General features: G+C 42.8%; 1 long non-coding RNA gene across 2 annotated transcripts; it reads left to right on the top strand.

Annotated features, from left to right (window-relative positions):
- The first annotated feature begins 237 nt into the window (after positions 1-237).
- On the top strand, positions 238-20,145 carry LOC125942312 (uncharacterized). Of its 2 annotated transcripts, none has more exons than XR_007464992.1 (3): positions 238-390; positions 1,633-1,825; positions 19,707-20,145. It is a non-coding gene; the product is annotated as an uncharacterized LOC125942312 (long non-coding RNA). The 2 variants fall into 2 exon arrangements; XR_007464993.1 differs by lacking the exon at positions 238-390 and adding an exon at positions 613-877.
- Positions 20,146-20,583: the final 438 nt, after the last annotated feature.

Below are 20,583 nucleotides of genomic sequence, written 5' to 3' on the forward strand. Positions count from 1 at the left end.
AAACTAAACAGATATATGTTCGAACTTTGTTGAGTTTTGCAAAGTCCACATTCAAACTCTTCCAGATGGCGCCACAACAGCTCGCCAAACGCGCGCGGTGCGAATACGAAAGTTCGTCAACGGTGAGATACGAGCGCGGGAAACTGCTGCCTGTGGGCAAGCTGGCGCCCGCTTGACAGCTCAACGTTTTCCGGTTGTGCTTACGAGGCGGCGTTACTTGACAGAAGGTAATAATACTTTGATGCTCTTCTCACGCCTACAAATGAGGGCGACGTGATAAACAGCACAGCACGCGAAAGGGTACGTGAACGCCAACGAACGGCGTGCCGCCAACAACTGCATGGGCTGTCACTTCAGTGTATTCTTCCCGCCTTTGGAAGAAGCGTTTTGGTAAGCTTCTATTTTATTTCTTGTTTGCAAAGTTCATCGCAGGCAAACATTTTTTTGCTTTATTTTTAAAAGATCGCGTTCGAGTTCGCTATCGCGAGTGTCGCGCCGTGAGCAAGGGCATCTGCGATATCTAGAACGCATTACTGTGCTCAATGCGCATGCATGACGTACGACTTGATACTACTGATATGGAATAAGCAGAACTGTAACCTCTATATAGTACAAGAGGAAAAGGACGCGATGAGAATACGCCAGGTTAAAATAATGAACAAGTCTCGTTTGTGCTCGTTCTTTCGTTTTAATTACTGGTTCACCAGCCAGGGCGTGCTCCATGCTCTCTTTTTCGCGTGCAAATGTCCCGGTTTGATGAGATACAGCACGATGAACAGCGCCAACGACAGAGAAAGAAACCCCGGCCCTCCCCCCGGTTCTAGAGCACATGCCAAAGAACATATTTCTGGTGGAGGAAAATTTTCAGAACGCCGCAGTAAGCTTCTTGAAATGTTTTATCTTTTTTGAGCGTGTCGGTATAAGGCCTTTACCCTAGTATTTTTGTTTTGAAATTTGACTATATTCTCTCGATGTGTAATGCATTTGTATCCAACCACCGTGAATAGGAAATGAGGCTTTCTACTTCAGATCGTATCAATTTTCTCATAAGTGGTAGCGATTACATGTAATTAGAAATGCATATTAAGGCTTGAAATGCTTGTATTCAACCTTCATATCTTAGAAACAAATTTATATCAGTGTACAACTTGCAAAGTGCACAGTGAGACTTTGTACGAAACTTTTTTAAAAGAAACTGTAAAGGTATTTTCAATCTCCCTCTATGAACAGCATCATTGTGCATTGTGGAAACTGAACTTGTTTGCAGACACAAACTGACTGACTGACTGATTGAACAGATGTGCAGCCAATCTGAACGAAACCTTAGCAGAACAAAAAATTGGGTGGGGGGTGATATACACTGAACGTGATTCTAGCACAATATATGTGACACAAGACAAAGGTAACAGTCTGTGTGAGTGTGTTACCTTCGTCTTGTATCACGGCTATCGTGCTACACTACATCGTGTTCTACAATAAATCTGCTACAAGTGGAACAGCTAAACTTGTGCTTAATAGTGATGTTTTAAAGTATTTAACTGGCATCAGAGAAACTTCAACATGTTAATCCGTCGGCCAAAGTGCCTGCATTTTTTACATATTGATTAGAACTGATCATTTTATTTGTTGCAGGACTAAAGCTACCTTGATATGTACAAAACATGGGAGACTACACACAGGATTATGAATGGCTACCTGAACGCTGCTTGAAGCAGCGAGCTCTACAGCACCACTCATGCCCCTTTCCATGGGTTGGCAAGAGGAGCAGTGGCACACAACTCTACAGGCACTTGTGCTTTTCACCATCTTTGGAGGAGATGCATTGGTATGCTCTACATATATTTGACTGTGGGTTCCAGCTGGATTTGTGGCATTGTCATTTGATATGCAGGCTGAGCAGTTACCTCTTGAGTGCACATTCCTCGAACACCGATGAACCTGTCCTCTACTTATTCCTTTTCATTTTCTTGTTATACCTTATTTTTGCTGACCACATAAAGCCCGCAGGCAATGAAGCCAAGGAAAGCATAGATTAAATTAGCTGTGGTTGAAATTGAGATGTAAAAAATAATAAAAAAGGTAAATGAAAGTGGACGAAAAGATATCTTGTCGCCGGTGGGGTCTAAACCCACAACCTTCGTATTGTGCATTCGATACTTAATTGTGCTACAGCGACGGTTATCAATCCGTCACTAACTTGGGTATTTATGTGTACTAGATGTAGCCATGGGAGTGCTAGCCAGCGTCACTCGAAGCCATGGCGGGTGGATGTGGAACCTCCTTATTTGCCTTATGGTGCCACGTAACTCGTAGACTTTGGAGAGAAAGCACATGGCTAATAAATCTTCATATGCTGCCTCATGGCATCAAGGCTGCCAGATTTGAGACCCTCGCTATGAATTAACGAAAAGGGAAACAGAAGGGCTCGATTTTTTTAATCACTACCGTATAAAGCCAGCAGGCAATGAAGTTAAGGAAAGCATAGGGCTAATCAGCTGTGGTTTCAATTGGAATGTAGAAAATAATGAAGAAAAGGGGAAATGAAAGTGGACGAAAAGATAGTTTGTTGCCGGTAGGGGGGGGGGGGGGGACCAAACCCACAATTGCACAAAGGAGGTTTTGCCAATGTATGATTTGTATGTTAGACAAACTTTTAACAAAAGGCAGCACAAAAAATAATCAGATGGGAGAGTACAAAGAACAAGCGCCAAGGGCACACTGTTTATTCACAGGCATGGGCCACTACATATGTAGAATGTACATGAAACGGAGTGCATACACGAGAACAAGGCTACCACTATGGTGCCTACACGTGGGCATCAAGCAAAATTTTCTGGCTGTTTTAAGGTTATAAGGATCGCTGGCACAGTCACTTCTACTCGTTGATATTAAGAAAGCTTCTAAAATCAGTGTGCATTTGTGCTTCTACTTCTGCCAAGAACCTATATCTCATCAAGTCAGGGATGACAAGTGCATGTGTTACAATGCTCACCTACATTAGTCTTTTCCTTCCTTTTTATATTCTGCAAATGTTATCTTGCCCTGTCATTAGTGAAGCGTCCAGTTTGGCTTGTGTAGAGCTTACCACAAGTGGTTATTTGGTACACCATGCCAATGTCACAATTCATGAAGGGTGCTTCATGTCTTGTCACAAGTAGCTCTATTTTTACCCTTAAGTGGGGGAACAAAGTATAGGCAGCTTCTTTGGAACCATCAGCATAACTGGGACCCCATACTTGTTGGCAACCTTCTTCAGTGAGTGCGACACTCGGTGTGCATGAGGCAGTATCTCTGGCTGCTTCAAACTGCGCATTGTTGGCTTTTGCTGCTTTTAAGTCCCTAAGTTTTTGCAGCAGGGATTCTGAGATCGGGATGATCACAAAGTGAGGGAGCCAGCTGCTATGAGCCTGCCAATCTGAACACAAAAGCTAGTGCGCATCATGTGATTACACATTTTTAGAGCCTACTCGAGGCACATCAAGGGAATAACAGGTTTAACAACATTAATATAGGTTGATTCGTACAGTAGCAAACCTTTCTTTGCTCTTGCTTGGTAACACCAGCAAACATGCTTCATGGTGAAGGTCAAATTATTATCTATGCAGCTTAATTATTGTCAGTGGGTTGATGAAGTTGAGAGTCTGACAAAGTCTTGTCTGGTCGGGAAGAGTCATGGCGAAAAACAAAAACTGACACCGACCAAGGTGAAGTTATTTAAAAGCTTGATTTTTCGGCTTTCGAACGGGAACCTTGTTTACAATGTTTTCACTATGTCAGTGGGTGCCGCAAGCATAAAGGCTAGTCCTTTTCCTCGCCCATTAAAAACATAAAATGTAATCTACCATATTCTCATGCATCATATATTAGGTTGTAAACGAATTAGAACATTTATGCATCTAAGAACCTTGAGAACCACAGCCTTGTCAAATATCTGATGTAATGTCACAAAGCACAGGAGCTTCTCAATACCCCTGCTCCAAAAGCTTAAAGTACAAATGCAACGAAATTTAACTGCCAAATTTGTAATAAATAAGTAGTACTACTGAAGCAATCTTGGCAAAGGTGCGGGGCTGGTAACTGTCTCATTTTCTTTTTGGCAGCCTTTTAATAGTGCCTTAGCAGACGAAGCATGCACTTGGTGGTTAGTGGCTGTGACGCGAGTTTACGTCGCCTCTGGGATTTTTATCGCACCGCAGGCAGCTGCAGGTGGTCCCTTATCTCATACGCCATGCCAAGGAGTCCTGCAATCTGAGTCATGCATCACTGCCGGTGACTGGTAATGGTGACATTTTTTTTCATATTCAGTATCAAGAATGCTTACTTTTCCTAGCCTTTTGTCACTCATCCCTCGTTTTTCAAATGTTAAAATGTTGCACGAAGGCTGTTCTGTATTCACACTATTCGAATATTTTTTTCCACAGCCCCAAATTTTATTTTAGTTGGACTTTAAGCACTTGAAAGCAGCAAAAGCCAACAGTGCACAGTTTAAAGCAGCTGGAGGTGCTGCTTCATGTGTACCAAGTGTCACACTCACTGCAGAAGGTTGCTGACAAGTATGGGATCCCAGTTGTGCTGTTTGACGTTGTGCTGCTAAGCCCGAGGGCACGGGATGTAATCCTGGCTGTGGTAGCCGCATTTCAATGTGGGTGAAATGCAAAAACACCCATGTACCAATTAAGGAACCCCAGGTGGCAACATTAATCTGGAGTCCCTCGTACTGCATGCCTCATAATCATATCGTGGTTTTGGCACGTAAAACCGCAGAACTTAGTTTAATTTAACAGTTGGTGCTCTTCGGTTTTCCAATTTTCTCATTTTCTTGCTTACAAAAGCTCTGTTCTCGCTACAAATGACGAATTCGTGATTACAGAAGCCGAACTTTCAATCTAGCTTACCTCAATATTTTTCTTTAGCGTACCTTTAACATGCATTTATAGCATTGAACCTGAATTATTTTGCATTTATCCGTGTTGGACTTGTGCTCAACAGCTGGATGGCATAGATGCTGAGCTACTACTGTGGGCTTCAAGTTGCTAGGTTGACATATAAAAGCTTGTCTTTTCGTTTAGAAGAAAGATCACCTGAACCTGGTTCTCTATTTTCAGTTAGACTACTAAGAAAGGCAGACATTACTTGCATGATAAATCTCAGTGATCAGTTAAATTTGTGTTGAGTTTTTGGCCCCCTAAAAAGTGAACAGAATTGTATATTGTAGTTGCAGGGCTTGAAGCTAGTAAGTCAAATGCACTTAACCCTTTCGCTCCTGAATATGAACTGGGCCCGTCGGAAGTAAAACCTGCAAACACAAGTTCGGCTTCACCGCTCATATATTTGATTTCACTGCATGTTTATTTTTATTGGTGCACGATAAATGACATCACAGGGCAGCATGCTTTTGTACTGGCAGCCAGCTTTCCAAAATGATGTTGTCGTCATGTAGAGGCTCTGATTGACAACTCCCGGCCTCAACCTCACAAAAAAATAATGCAAATCCTTAGCTGTCATGTCATGTCTTAAAAATTAAATTCTGGGGGGTGTTACGTTCCAAAAGCATGATTTGATAATGAGGCACGCCGTAGTGAGAGACTCCGGATTTATTTTGACTACCTGGGGTTCTGTAACATGCACACAGTGCCTGGTACATGGGCGTTCTTGCATCTCACCCTCGTTGAAATGCGGCGGCCGGCCACATCAGGGATTCAATATCGTGCTCTCGGGCTTAGCAGCACAATGCCATACCCACTACCATGGCAGGTATGTCACAGCTTGTCACTCGCCACTTCTCCAAGTGCATTTCGCTAACTGCTAAATTTCAAAAGCCAACAAGGAGACACCTTGTGTGCTTAAAACATTTCTCAGGTGATCGAAAGATAACCACTTGAAAAGAAATCAAGGCATGGTGCGACGATTGCGCCGTGGCACTGTGCAGTGTTTCTTGCTTAGAAGTCTTTGTAGCCATTGAAGCCAAGTTACACGGGCATTCATCAAAGTGATAGTATTGCTGTTGTAGAGCAAAGAACACATATTTTCAGCGAACCTTACAATTTCGGAGCTGCGCAGCAATGTCTTTATTAGCACTGCGGTTAAGCAAACTATCAGTTCATTTTCCTTGTAATATTTTTTTCAAACCTTCTTCCAAAATGAATATTTTAAGCAGCATATTTTATGCTCTTTATTTTGGTTTATGTTTCTTCGAATGACTAAGAACATTTGGTATATACTTGGGTCCTTCTTCCAGAGTGTGTTTGGTATTAGAAGGGTAAACAGATAGCGAGCCAAGCTGGTGTTGAAATGATCATCATCAGCCTATATTTATGTCCACTGCCGGAAGAAGGCCTCTCCCTGTGATCTCCAATTACCCTTGTCTGCGCTAGCTGATTCCAACTTGCGCTTGCAAATTTCCTAACTTCATCACGCCACCTAGTTTTCTGCCGTCCTCGACTCCGCTTCCCTTCTCTTGGTATCCATTCTGTAACTCTAATGGTCCACCGGTTATCCATCCTACGCATTACATGGCTGGCCCAGCTCCATTGTTTCCTCTTAATGTCAACTAGAATATTGGCTATCCCCATTTGCTCTCTGATCCACACCGCTCTCTTCCCGTCTCTTAACGTTAGGCCTAACATTTTTCCTTTCATCGCTATTTGTGCGGTCCTTAACTTGTTCTCGAGCTTCTTTGTTAACCTCCAAGTTTCTGCCACATATTTTATCACCAGTAGAATGCAATGATTGTACACTTTTCGTTTCATTGACAGTGGTAAGCTCCCAATCAGGATTTGGTAATGTCTGCTGTATGCACTCCAACCCAATTTTGTTCTGTAAATTTCTTTTTTATGATCAGGGCCCCCTGTGAGTAACTGACCTAGATAGACATACTCCTTTACAGACTGTAAACATGCATTAGCATTCCTGGTAGTTTTCAACTAGTGCTTTCCAGAAATGCATGAGAAAGGCTCTTGAAACATTTTTAACTGAACCAGTGATGTAAATTGTGGCATATTTTGGGGACAGATATCTTGACAGCAGAATAGGAAGAAAAACGGAATGCTGACCAAAATGGTGTTTAAAAATTCTTAAACGTTTCGGCTTCCACACGGAAGCTTTGTTCACTGAGTTGAGAGGCAAAGAACCTTCAGCTTAAATCCCCATCCATAATCGCTTCAGGCATCTTGCCTATCTTGGCAGGAGATTGCTGTCGTTTCGATTAAGTGTGTGTGCTGTGGTTCGGATAGTCAGTGATTCCAGATACTGTCGCTTTGTCCAGTTCTTTTCTTGGGCGATGACTGAAGCTTGGCTCCAGTTGAAATCGTGTTGCTTGGTTTCTGAGTGTTCAGCGAGTGCACTGGAAGGGACTTTTTTGCTTTTTCACATCGCTCATGTGCTCCTTCAGGCACCGCTCAAAATTGCTACTTTCACCAACGTAGACATAATTGCAGTCGACTCACGGTATCTTATTTACAACGCCAGGGAACTTTCTTTTCTTAGTTGGTCCTTGACGTTGACATCCTCGTGACGTAACTTGCGGCAGGGAACATGGGCAGCTGGCACATTATATTTACGCAGGACATGTGCCAAAGCTTTGCTGATGCTGGGAACATATGGAATGGCGGTGTGATATTGGCCGGGGGCATCATGTGATTCCGTAGGACGTGAGGCTCTTTTTTCCGAAAAAGCGATAAAATGTTTCATGTAGCTGCATCCACCGAGCTCGCGTCGAATGCAGGTTAAATCGGAGCCCGAGTGTTCTGGCTTACTACAAATTCTTTAGGCTTATTGCATTAACGATAGTGCTGTGGACCACTTGTGGCACACAGTGTTTACAGAAGTGAAATGAAGATACCGCCCTGTGTGCGTGTCCTTCTTATGAACTTCCTGGGAGATAACCACAATCTATTCTGTTCTACCAATATGTCTAGAAAAGGTAGCCGTCCAGAGTCCTTCTCTTCACAGTGAAATTTATAGCACCCTCAGTGCTATTTAGGCGATCCGTGAAGGCAGCCAGGGTTTCTTTTTTTAGGATGCAAAAGCAATCGTCAATGTAGCAGAAGAAAACTTTCAGGGAGGATGAAAAGAAGCCAAGGCCCGACTTTCCACGGAAACCTTAGCCAAATTTGCAGCGGTTACAGAAATTGATGCGCCCATAGGGGTTCCGTGCACTTGCTTTTAAGTGACACTGCGGAAATTGAAGTATTTTTCAAGCAAAATCCGAGTAATCATGCGAGACCCTGTACTTCAGTTGCCATACGTTCACATAGCTTCGCATCAGCCAGAAGGGCAGCTTTGCATGCGTCCACCGCAAGGGCCGCAGGAACACAAGTGAAAAGGGAAACCACGTCAAAAGAAACCATGACTTCATTACCATTCACTGTGAGGGGGTGTACCTTGCTAATAAAATCCTGCGAGTTGCGAATAAACGTGGGGCCACTCCCAACAAGTTGAGCACACACATGGTAAAGGTAACTGGACAGTTTGCAGAGAGGGGAACGTGTGAAATCCACAATGGGCTGCATCAGAGTACCTGACTTGTGGATTTTCAAGAGAAAACATAGTGCCGGAGCTGATCCGTTGTGGCGAAGCAGCAAATAATAAATGTGTTCTTGCGGGATGTCGGCTAGAAGCTTTTCCAAATACAGTTCCACCTTAAGTGTGGGGTCATGATTGAGGACAGTGTAGGTGCGTTTATCTTTAACAAGGTCCAACATTTTACTGATGTAGTCATTGGTGTTTATAATAACAGTGGCACTACCCTTGTCTGCTGGCAGTATCACTATGTTGCGATTCCTGTGGAGACTTAAGGGCGTTTCGCTGCTCAGGCAACAAGGGTGGCTTACGCGGTAGTTTGGTGAGAACGCTGATCACACGAGTACAGGCATCTTCACGCTCGGAGTGATCGACGAGACCAATGGCATGCTCCACGGCACAAACAACTTTTATTTTTGGGTCAGGTGCAGAACTCGTGTTGAAGTTCAGTCCAACTTCAAGAACACTTAGCTCCAGCTGGCTAGGTGCGTATGAAGACAATTTGCACACAGCTGATTTGACCCGATTCGACATGGTGCTCCTGTGGCATGGCATGAGACGTACCAGTTTGTTTCGGTGTGTAGTTTCAAAGCGGCAGGACTGAAGATGAGCTTTGAAGTTGGCGTGTAGCTGGATGCTGGCGAAAACACCAGGGCACTGGTGCTCAAGGCAACGGCGAGCAAAGGACAAATGATTCTAGAAGTCTCTGATGGGTGCTTTGCAGTCCGAGATCCTTACTTGAAGTAATAAGCGCTCAGCTTTCGAGACAACTTTGTGTCTGAAAGCCGTGTCGACGGGTCTGAGCAGGTGTAGTGACTTTGGTATCAGACCTTGGGTTTTGCATGTTAGGTTGAAGTTCAGGTGGGCCTTGAACGTAATGTGCAAAACCCAAGGCCTGATCCCAAAGTCACTACGCCTGCTCAGACCCGTTGACACAGCTTTCGGACACAAAGTTGTCTCGAAAGCTGCGAGCTTATTACTTCAAGTAAGGATCTTGGACTGCAAAGCAACCATCAGCGACTACCAGAATCACCTGTTCTTTGCTCGCCGTCGCCTTGAGCACCAGTGCCCTGATGTTTTCGCCAGCATTAAGCTACATGCCAACTTCAAGGCTTATCTTCAGTCCTGTCACTGTGAAACGACGTACCGAAACAAACTGGCACATCTCATGCCGCGCCACAGGAGCACCATGTCGAATCGGGTCAAGTCAGCGGTGTGTAACTTGTTTCACACGCACCTAGCCAGCTCGAGCTAGGCGTTCTCGAACTTGGACTGAACTTCAACACGAGTTCTGCACCTGACCCAAAAACATGTTATTTGTGCCGTGGAGCATGCCATTGGTCTCATCGATCACTCCGAACACCTACACCGTCCTCAATAATGAGCCCACACTTAATGTGGAACGGTATTTGGAAAAGCTTCTAGCCGACATGCCGCAAGAACACAAGTCATTTGTTATTCGCTGCTTTGCCACAATGGCTCAGCTCTGGCACTATGTTTTCTCCCAAAAATCCACAAGTCCGATGCTGCCCATTGTGCGTTTCATGCGTTCCCCCCTCTGCAAACTGTTCGGTTACCTTCACCGTGCATGTGCTTCACTTGTTGTGAGTGGCCCCACATTTATTCGCAACTCACAGGACTTCAGTGACAAGGTACGGGGCACCTCACGGTGGATGATGAAGTCATGGTGTCTTTTGATGTGGTTTCCCTCAAAGTTTACAGGAAGAACCCGCACACAGGGCGGTATCTTCATTTCACTTCTGTAAACCCTGTGTGCCAGAAGTGGTCCGTGGCATTCTCATTAATACAAAGAGCCCAAAGGATTTGTTGTAAGCCGGAAGACTAGGACTCCGATTTGACCTGCATTCGACGCGAGCTCAGCGCGTGTAGCTACACGAAAAGTTTTATCGCTTCCTCAGATAAAGAACCTCGCATCCTACGGAACCACGGGATGCCCCTTGCAACGTCGCACCGCCATTCATATGTTCTTAGCATCAGCGAAGCTTTAGGACGTGTCCTGTGTAAATATAGTGTGCAAGTCGCCCATGTTCCCAGCGGCAAGTTACGTCACGAGCTTGTCAACATCAAGGACAAACTAAGAAATGTTCCCTGGCATTGTATATAAGAGCACCGAGTGCAATTATGTCTGCATTGGTGAAAGAGGCAGTGTCGAGCGGCGCCTGAAAGAACACATGAGCGATGTAAAAACGAAAAAAGTCGCTTCCATTGCACTCGCTGAACACGGAGAAATCAAGCAACATGATTTGAACTGGGGCCAAGCTGCAGTCATTGCCCAAGAAAAGAACCGGGTGAAGCGACAGTAACTGGAATCTCTGACCATCCAAACCACAGCACGCACGCTTAATCGAAACGACGGCAATCTCCCCCCAACATATGCAAGATGTCTGAACGATTATTGATGCAGATTTAAGCGGAAGGCTTTTTGCTTCTCAGCTCGGTGAACAAGGCTTTCGTGTGGAAGCTGAAACGTTAAGAATTTTTAGACAACAACATTTTGGTCGGCGTTCTATTCCCCCCCCCCCCCCCTATTATGCCGTTACTTCCCAACCAGATGAGATTTCGTCGAACTCTTGATTTCAGATATCTTGACACTTGAGCTAATTTTAAATTCTGCTTAGCCGATGTCTTTGACTTCACTTCTGCCCAGCTGCAATTCCACAATTGCAACAAATGCCCTAATGTAAATAATTAGAATGTTATTGTTTGGAATGTTGGGTAATATATTTGAAACAGTAAATTTGTCATATTTGACAAGCAATGTCATCTTCCAGTAACCCACCTGAACAAGTAGAATTGCCCTATATGCCACAAACATATAAGGTGCAACAAACTTTTATGTTCATGTTACAGCTCAAGTTGCATTACCATATTTCTGTGCGCAAACAAACAGGGACGAAGAAAAGGAGACACAAGGACGAGCGCTTTCTAACAACTGATTTTTATTATTGAAGAACCACCGGCTTAAATACCCACAGATCTGCGCGATCCTGTCAATAGAACACGTCAAGAGCGCATAAATAACGCTTGTCATGGAATGCCGCTACGCGGTCAGCATACAAAAAGCAGCAATGTTCATAAAACAAGCACAAAAGGCGAAAATGCGTTAAAGATATGATGACAGGAGCGAATTCTCTTTATCTAACAATGAAACAGAAGGATGACTCATGCATTTTTCTTTTAGTTTTTCAATCCAGTGAGCTTCCACAATTTCTCTCGCGGTTTGATTTCTATGCCTAAACAAAATGGCGGTGCTTCCAAGACAAGGTGAGCACGCATGTTCTTTACAATGCATCGCCAAATGCGTACTAGGGCGACCTTTGAGACTAGACAAGTGTTCCCTTAGTCTCGTGTTAACACATCTCGAAGTCTGCCCTACGTACACATGACCACACGTCAAAGGAATCTGATAAACAACGTTCATCGCGCAATCGACAAATTCGTTCTTACGTGGATGTTTTATACTACATCCTTTCTTAGCATCATACTTACTTTCAAACTTACTTTTGACCTTAGAACACACACTACCTATTTTGTTCTTTGCCGAAAACACCACTTTTACTTCGTAACTCCCAACCACCTTCTTAAGTCTGTGTGAAAGGCCATGAACATACGGTATCACTGACACCTTAGAAGCTAAATCTTTCTGTCTTTGATTACTTGTGCATGATTCTTTATCCTGTTTTAGTTTTTTCATTAATCTAGAGCATGACGCCAGCATCACAGCGAGCGGGTACCCAGCCTTTCTCAACCGATTGACTTGCTCAAGAAATGCAATGTTTACAGTGTGATAACATGATTTCAACAACGCTGACCTGAAACATGAAATGACTATACCATTCTTCACAAGCCTGGAATGGTTAGAGGCATGGTTCATTATCGGTTTTCCATCTCGGGGCGAGAATGACCAACACACATGTTCCGGTAGAAATTCTAACTTGACATCTAGAAACTGTAGCTTATTATCTACTGGTACTTCAGAAGTGAAAGTCAAGCCCTTGCCCAGAGAATTAAAGGATTTTACTACCCTATTTTTGAAAACATCTTTGTCTACATGACAGCCCAAAATCAAGTAGTCATCTACATATCTGTATACCTTATATACTACACCTTCTAAATCTTTTGCCAGCTCTCTGTCTATGCTTCCCAGAAAAATGCTACTAAGGATGGGAGCTACCTTTGACCCGATGCAGACGCCCCCTGCCTGTATATACGTTTCATCACAGAATCCTACGTGTAAAGAACATGCGTGCTCACCTTGTCTTGGAAGCACCGCCATTTTGTTTAGGCATAGAAATCAAACCGCGAGAGAAATTGTGGAAGCTCACTGGATTGAAAAACTAAAAGAAAAATGCATGAGTCATCCTTCTGTTTCATTGTTAGATAAAGAGAATTCGCTCCTGTCATCATATCTTTAACGCATTTTCGCCTTTTGTGCTTGTTTTATGAACATTGCTGCTTTTTGTATGCTGACCGCGTAGCGGCATTCCATGACAAGCGTTATTTATGCGCTCTTGACGTGTTCTATTGACAGGATCGCGCAGATCTGTGGGTATTTAAGCCGGTGGTTCTTCAATAATAAAAATCAGTTGTTAGAAAGCGCTCGTCCTTGTGTCTCCTTTTCTTCGTCCCTGTTTGTTTGCGCACAGAAATTTAAGAAAATGAATCTGTTCCAACTAGGCCGACTCGCAGTTATGCTTGCATTACCGGCATTGTTTGTGTTTATAAAATTACAATGGATAACATATAGCACAGCTTCTGCTTAAGCTTCTTGGTCAGACACACTGGTAGACATAATGGCACGAAGGAATCAGCACAAAGAAACACATCGACAGCACTGGCATTAAGTACCAACTGATTTTATTCGTGAAGGCAGACGAGCATTTAAAACCACAACCGCTCTTTTTGTGCCAGTAACGAGTCTCACTTGTCCAGGGATTTTTCACCTACTGAGTGCCATGGACAAGTGGCAATGTTTACATCATTTTGGTGTGAATACTGTGTTAATAAGAGGCACCAATTTTGCAGTAAACAGATGTTTTGAGGTCACAGTGGCAGGAACCGAAGCAGAAGTCTGGCTTGTTTAAAAGTAGCAGTGCAAAGTGAGGTGGCTGCAGTGACAAAGGTCGCCTGTTCAATGCCGGAATTCATGTTTTTGGATCTGAAGTAAAGAATTGGAGCTGGAAAGCTCTAATGTGTCATGGTTGGAGCATCAACATTGTACTAACAATTGCAAAGAAAATTTGAGCCCCTGGCGACCTGTTTAAAAAAAACTTTTTTGCTTACACCTTCGCGATTGTCTTTCCATGCAGCACTAGAAATAACACATTTCATGGGGGATATCAAAAGCATGGTTGACTTCTGTTCCAACAAAAAATGTCATTTCTTTTTAGAGCACTTACCTGCAATTCATCACTCATATTGTGACAGATGCATATTTTGTATCCTTACTGTTCTGAGCTCAATTTTATTTTCAGAAAACCACTCAAATTTGCCAAATTTTTTAAGAGCGATTCATTGTGAAGAGCTTCCATTACTGCAATATCAACTGTTCATTTATTATTTCGTGCTGTACTTTACTAGCTATCAACAATTTTTTCGTGTTTTTAAGTTGCGAATAGGCAAGAACACTGAAACAGTTTATATTGGTATTAAATGTAACAATATGGAGCATGATATTGCTACGGACCAGTAGTTACGATAACGAAGAGGCCAGTGGTGTGAAGACGACAACGATTGGAGGCTAGCACGGGCTGTTTCCTTTTGGTCAAGTGCAGATTATTCACGTGTAAATATACTTGTATGTATCTTGCCGTCTGTGTCTTCCCACATAACATAGTAAGTCGAGATGGACATTCCCTGTCTTTGTCATGGAAGCTCCGCAGTGGTTGGTACGTCGAGCCTTCCATCATGGCTCCCTGAGACGACAGCTCGACTCAACTGGTTCTGACACCAGCTGCCATTTCGATGACCTACATCGCACTCCACTCCCCGTGACTCTGGTATATTCTCGGGAAAAGATGGGAAAGACGCGGAGGACTGGATCAGACTGCACGAACGAGGCACCAATAATCGGTGGGACCCTACTGTCATGCTTGCCAACGTAGTATTTTACCTTGTTGGCACACCTCGAGTATGGTTACAGACACACAAAGATGAGCTCACCAGTTGAGATATGCTTAAACAAAAATTTTGAGACTTGTTCGGCGACCCTCACAGTCACCAACTTGCCACGAAGAAGGCGTTATCCAGCTCTGTGCTGACGTCAAGAAAGCCGTATGTCACATGCATTCAACAAGTCCCGGCTCTGTGCCGCAAAGTTTACGCACACGACTGAACCAGACATGGCTTCCCACATTCTCAAAGTTAGCGTCGATGACACCTTCAACTTTTTCGTCTTCAACAACGAGGCGACGGTGGATGCAGCCATCAAAGAGTGCCGCTGGCTGAAACCCGCAAAAAGCCACCATGTCAACCAACAGTTTGCCCGTCTATCAAGCACCCCGGCAACATCTTCCTGTGCCGACGCTCCCTGTCCCAACAACACTAGCGACGTTTCCCGGAACCTCCGGCGAGAAATTGAAGCTGCCTATCCAACTGCCTTCGAATCCAGCTTTGCCAACAAACCTGCAGTCATGGTTTCCCTGATTCAGGCAGTTGTATGCCAAGAGAATAACTTGAGTTTAGCCTAATTTGTGTTTACTGCATGTTACCGCCAGTGTCATCGTTTCGTGTTTCTCTTTCTGTCTTTGTCCTTGATTAGCGGTCAACATGTCATGCTTTATGCCAAGAGTTCGCCAGCATGGGTCTTCACTCTGCCTGCTCGGCCCATCGCTCTGATGCCCGCTAGAATTCTTCGATCCCGCCCTGCCCCACATCTTGTTACCCAGCACCTACACCAAACATGCTATGTGGGAAGACGCAGATGAGAAGCTATATACAAGTATATTTACAAATGAATATGCCGCACTTGACCAAAAGGGAACAGCCCACGCTAGCCTCCAATCGTCATCCTCACACCACTGGCTTCTTCATCATCATAAATACTGCTCCGTAGGAATACCGTGCTTCATGTAAACTTTCTGTGTCCTTGCCTATTTGCAACTTAAAAACATGAAAGTAGAGTTGACAGCTAGTAAAAGAATACAGAAAATAATAAATGAACAGCAGATATTGCAGGAATCAAAGCTTCACAATGAATCACTCATAAAAATTTGGGAAATTTCAGTGGTTTTCTGAAAGTAAAATTGAGGACGGAAAGGGTTAATATTATATGGGGCACAAAAATCAGTAGCGAAACAAAATATGCACCTGTCAGAATGTGAGTGATGAATTGCGGGTGACCGTTATAAAAAAATTGACCTGATTTTATCACAGAGAGACAGTGATTGTTTGCTGACACATGTCAATCCCTGTTTGCTAGTGTAAAAAAACCTCAATCATTTACCTCTCAGCTTTATCATGGCTTTTTGCAACTAACCTTGTGTGCAGGAACATAGGGATGCACCATGAGCTCTTGATATGTGCAGCCATGTGGCTACCGTAGTCATTCTTCATGCAAGTTCTGAGTGCAAATACTTCCTCATTGAAGCATTGATAGTGATTATGTGTATGCATACTTGTTTCCATCCAGGAGCAAAATCAGCTGGTACCATATTTACACGATTGTAAGGTGACCTATTTCTTTAAATTTGAAAATCTGAAGTGGGGGATCGAAACGAAAGCATGGCACCGCCAATAAGGAGAGAAACGAGTTATCACGGGCGCTACAATATAAATACAATTTTATGTTTTGTCTACAGGTCTACCTGTGGCATTCGGCTATTCTGCGCGTTTGTTCGGAAGGGTTTTTCAACATTTTAAAAAGGTTTACAACGCACACAGCACTAATGGTTTTGCTGATAGGTGATCGAAGGGCCGCTGTTCCAATGGCGGCGGCACCGACTCCGAATGCCGGTGCTTCCGGGGGAGTATCGATAGTTAGTGGAAAAGCAGACGCCGCTCACGTGTTTCTCTTTATAGTTCTATGTTTTACTTGACTGCCGGCCATGTGTTACTTATAAATTTTTGTTATGGAATGTACCCATGGGTATGCCTTTTTTTCCTAACACATGTGATTTGGGGGGTCGACTTACAGTTGAGTCGACTTACAATCATGTAAATACGGTAGTTGGGGCCTGCCCTGTTGATATGTGTTTCAATGTCCTTGTTTTTCATGCCATCATACCCTGCATACAATTTCTGAAAGCTTGGAGAGTTGGTTACCTGCATTAGGAAACATGGTTACTACACTATCAGATGAAATACATATGAAATGCACAGAACAGGCCCTGCACTTCAACTGGTTTTACAACACAAGTGATTACATAAATGCATGAAAGGCTCACATTTTGTAAGTTGTCCCGACCTTGCTAACGCCCTAACCTACGTCGAAGGCTCCCTCAGCCTGTCATTGAGGCACCTTTGAGTGCCTTTAATGCCTTCTTCTGCAGCAAGTGTTACATTGCGCTGACCAGGAGTTGCGTTAATGACAGGCTGCAGGAGCATCGAGCAAGATTTAGGCGTTAACAGCATGTGGATTTCACAAAACATTGTAAAAGATGCCAAAGCATGCAAAAATCTGACTGTACACATGTACTTCAAAAATGCCAAAGCAGAAAAGTGCAAATTGATGTACTAGACCGTACAAGAAAGCAATAACTGCATTAACACACCTTCTGGAAGGGTCTGGAATAGAGAAATTACTTGATGTACGATATGCGTGCATCATGGATGACATGGTTTCTATGTCAAGCATTGTGAGATTTTATTGTGAATGTGAGGTTTTAATGTGCGTAATCACTGTGTAGTGAGGTCAGTTGATTTCTAGCAACCATTCTGTGCATTTGGTGTTTTGTCATTCTTAGTACTGTAATCATGTTTGATAAGATTTTACACACATTGCTAAAATAAGGCTTCGGGGCAGTTTGGTCTTCTTTTCATCCGCATTATTGTTTTTGTAATTTCCCTTACCACATAAGCATTTTTCTGGAGCACTTGTGGCATTTCACTGTGCTCTTGCATTTACTTGCCAGATGTCTGTCTTTGAAGAGCCCAAACCACTTATAGCATACAAATTTGTTACAAGCTGAAGGCTATGGGTGACTTGGTAAACATGCTGCTAAACATATTTTTTTTTCAGTTGAAGCACTTCTGTAACTGTTAGGTTTTGCAGCTATTAAGTGAAGCAGAATTCTTGCATCCGTGTAATCTACATGGCACTTTTTCATTGTCCCATATTTTATCTAACTGCCTGCTATGTGAGCATGGCAATTCACATAGCGACATCTTTCACGAGTCTCTGAACCTTCTTAAGCAAATCGTAATATTGCATATTATCTTCTTTCCTAACATTATTGGGTTCCAAATAGCTCCTACAATGCTTTTGTCTTCACATTTTCAGTAGCGAGAGCTGAAATTTTCAGTGGGAGGACAGAACTAGCAGTTCACCTGATTTACCACTTTTACATGCAACAAGTTAACCATAATATAAGTGCCATACCGATTTCTTAAAAGCTCTTAAGCAATTCTGCACATCTGAAAGTTTATTGAATTGAAGCAAGCTATGAATGCTGTGTTAATGAGATGGTCGAATGCTTGTGATGGTTTTTTAGGCCAATGTGAAGAAAGCCCCAGTACCCATGTGTTGCTTTACGATGTTGATCTGTATTGGTTATTGTTAGTTGGTGAACTGCATGTGCACTGCGAAGATATGTACATTCTGGGGCCCTTGCATAATCCGGTCACATATAAAACATATTACATTTATTATCAAGAGTGCATACATTTTATTAGTTTTTGAATGTGTTGTCTTGATTTCGTTCTATTTTCAGCGTTGCTAGGCATCCTATGACATAATTACAGAGCTTCCGCAGATGTAAACAGTTAATTAGAAAATTCAGAACCTTTTAATCACTGCAGCTATAGATTCCTTTAATCATAAGCTCTTTTCCTTGCTACAAAATAGGGGTTCCTAAATCTGATTATTGGTTCCTATAAGCCACTCTAGCTGGATGAAAACACTTCAGAAATTGTTCCAAGGTCCATAATTTATTTTTCAGTCAAATCAGAATCGAAGAAACACACTTTGCAGATGACAAATATAACGGTCCATATCAGTTAATAAAATGTTCTGCAAATTTTCGTGGTTATTAAAAAACTTGTTTGTAGCTTTTAGTGTGCCAAGATGTCTTTAGGGGTGTGCGAATATCTGAAACTTTCGGAATAACGAATCGAATACTGTCCTATTCGCTTCGGTTGTCGAATCGAATAGTAACTATTCATAAATTCGAATATTTTATTACTTTTCGAATATTTCAAAATGTGAACTGCGGCCCATTGAACATAAAATTGGAGTAAATGTACGCTAAATTTTCATGCCCATGGGCATAGTATAGACAAAACCTGAGAATACGCACAAATCAGGTTACATCACTTAGGTAGGCATACTTTACAGGCTATACAACGATCATTCGCACTCTGAAGAGTCATGTGCATGTGAAGAAACTACTTGTTTGCTTCTACTGATGTTTTATGCTTTTAAGAAGCAACACTTCATTATGTACTATACTGATGACAGAAACTTAATAACTTTAAGAATAGTAGGATGCGAACATCGTTTTGTATTAATTGTGATAACGGCTGTTCATTATTCGAAAAGTATTCAATTTGGTCTCAAAAATCACTATTCGCACACCCCTAATGTTTTACCTTAGACCATAAGATAATAATGATGCTCACATGATGTGAAATGTTCACAATATTCTGTGTGCAGTCTGCAACTGTAGTGATTGCCTGTCGTTTTTCTTAACTTGAGATGGCCAAAATACACTTGGTGTTGTGACATTGGTTAGCCAAGCACTGTCAAATTATTTATGAGGCATACTTATCAGTCAGCGTGAGAACAACTTGGGACACAGGACGAGCGCTGACAGTTTTTTGTTAGCGCTCGTCCTGTGTCACTCTACCTCTAGCTGTGTTCTCAGTTGTTCTCGGGCTGACCAATAAGTGCATCCTTTCCAACTGGCCCATCTTTCTACTTTATTGCAATTTGTGATGCTATGTTTAAATATTCATATGGTATCAGTTTGCAAGTACAGTAGTACATAATCCATTTTTTTGTTTTTCAGGGTGCTCCATACCATGCACTGCCATTTCAATACACCAAGGCTTTTCGTTTTGATTCCTTCCCTTTTCAAGGCCACCACTGCTTGCACAGCATCATCAGCCTACCTTCCTTGATCTTCATGTTCCATATGGCAGAAGAAAATACAAAATGCCTACTCTGAAATACATGAGTGGCTCCATGCAGCACTCCCTGCCGTCAGGGTGCTAGGACTTTGTGCAAAGAAAATGTTCGTAATGATGCTATATGTGTACAGCCTTTGTGGTTAAGTGTTGCCCGCTTCGCCTATGAGAGAATTTCACACTTATGGGCACTGTTAAAGGTTCATGTGTTAAATGTTTGACATCCTATAGAAATTTTCATGTTTCAGTATGACAGCAAAATTATAGTTCAATTGCTGCTTTTTGTAATATGCAATATACAGCTGAAGGTGATTAGCAGTGGTGAAACAGGTGTTGTATGAGGTGGTAAATTGTTTTCAACAGGGGAGTTGTCTTTGCTAGGGCAACAACTGTTTTACTTGGCAGCATTTATATAGTTCACTTATCCCCACTCCATAGACATCTAGGAGAATAAGCAGGGTTGCATAGAGTAGGGTGAGGTAAGTTGGAATGCTCAACATGAGGGTTTAGTTGGGAAGGTAAGGTGTGTGGAATAGGGGAGTTTCCTCAGACCACTCAAATTGCTGACATTGGTCTTGGTCTTTGTGCCGGTGTTGGTTATATAACACAAGGCGCGTTTTGAGGCAAGATATTTTGAAAAAAAAACTCCTTATATTCGTGCAAATTCTGTATGTGCCCCTGGGGCTGCAATAGGTTAGCACCACTGAGGCTACTGGTTATGTGCCCCTGGGGCCACTGCATGGGCATATGCAGGTCTTC

This window comes from Dermacentor silvarum, chromosome 1, assembly GCF_013339745.2.
Source record: "Dermacentor silvarum isolate Dsil-2018 chromosome 1, BIME_Dsil_1.4, whole genome shotgun sequence".
Lineage (NCBI taxonomy): Eukaryota > Metazoa > Arthropoda > Arachnida > Ixodida > Ixodidae > Dermacentor > Dermacentor silvarum.